The following is an 839-nucleotide window of genomic DNA, read 5'->3' on the forward strand; positions in this document are numbered from 1 at the left end:
CTTTGCACCCAACTCGGGGAAAATGGAAGAAAGGGCAGAGGGAAGGGGCTGAGCCCCGAGCTGGACGCGGGCTGGAGGGCTGGCTCAGCTACCCGCTCTGCTCTCCTGCCCCCGAGCGGAGTGACCCCTCCTCGGTGACCGCCGGAGCAGGGCCGGGAACAGCTGGGAGCGCGATTCGCACCCAGCAAATAAAACAGTCGCAGCAACGAACCGTGTTGGCCCTGGTGACTTCCGTTTAACACTGTCTCTCCAAATCCAGCCTCTCGTTTCCAACAGGAATTGTAACGCAAATATTTATTCCTCCAGCCCAGCTCACGCTTTTAAAAGGGAAACTGTGCAGCATCACGTGGAGCTGGCGGAAAGCTCCAGTTGCTTCCCTCTCGCCCTCGCCTCCATGGCTCTGAGCGAGTGGGTCCGCTTCAGCAGTGTTTTCTCCCCTTCCCACTCCCTCTCCTTGGCTGATGGGAGGCTGGATGCCGGGACTCTCCCTGCAGTTGCTGGGTGAGGCCAAAGCATCGGGAAACTCACAGCTGGAGCAGCCCAGAGCCTCTGATGGACCAGGAGGATGAGGCAGTCCAGGCGTTAGTCCTCTTCCCTCAGGCCAGTTGATTCACATGCTAAAAATAAAATAATAAAAATAATAAAAGTTTCTTGACAAAACCTGCAGCAGACTCAGCCGCGGGGGAACACTGCGGAGCTGGGGTGCTGTTCCCGGCCCTCCTGGGGAGGGGAACCCAGGCCAGCCCTCTGCCATGGCCAGCAGCAAGGGCAGCTTCTGCTGCCCGCCGATATCATCGACAGCACCTGCAGTGTCAGGCGATTGCACGCGTACCACGCGC

Source organism: Buceros rhinoceros, unplaced genomic scaffold, assembly GCF_000710305.1.
Source record: "Buceros rhinoceros silvestris isolate BGI_N320 unplaced genomic scaffold, ASM71030v1 scaffold21335, whole genome shotgun sequence".
Lineage (NCBI taxonomy): Eukaryota > Metazoa > Chordata > Aves > Bucerotiformes > Bucerotidae > Buceros > Buceros rhinoceros.